Below are 218 nucleotides of genomic sequence, written 5' to 3' on the forward strand. Positions count from 1 at the left end.
ACACCTTTTTTACCCTGTCAAAAACAGCTCTGTTCACAGCAAGCCTTTTCGGTGCACGTCCCTTTAAATGCTAATGAGCTCTGCTCACTCCGCCCCTCTCTTTTTGGGGAAATGATTTAACGAGATTAAAAAAAAACAAAACACTGAGACTGCTAAATGAGGACTGCTATGTGCATTATTACATCCAACAACAAAACACCTCAATCGCTTAGGAGCCA

At 41.7% G+C, this 218-nt stretch overlaps 1 protein-coding gene across 2 annotated transcripts in view; it reads left to right on the top strand.

Moving 5' to 3' along the window:
* Positions 1–218, top strand: part of tyrp1a (tyrosinase-related protein 1a) — an 11,834-nt gene that overhangs the window by 8,665 nt on the left and 2,951 nt on the right. The window lies entirely within an intron of this gene.

Source organism: Sinocyclocheilus anshuiensis, unplaced genomic scaffold (assembly GCF_001515605.1).
Source record: "Sinocyclocheilus anshuiensis isolate Anshui unplaced genomic scaffold, SAMN03320099.WGS_v1.1 scaffold1362, whole genome shotgun sequence".
NCBI lineage: Eukaryota > Metazoa > Chordata > Actinopteri > Cypriniformes > Cyprinidae > Sinocyclocheilus > Sinocyclocheilus anshuiensis.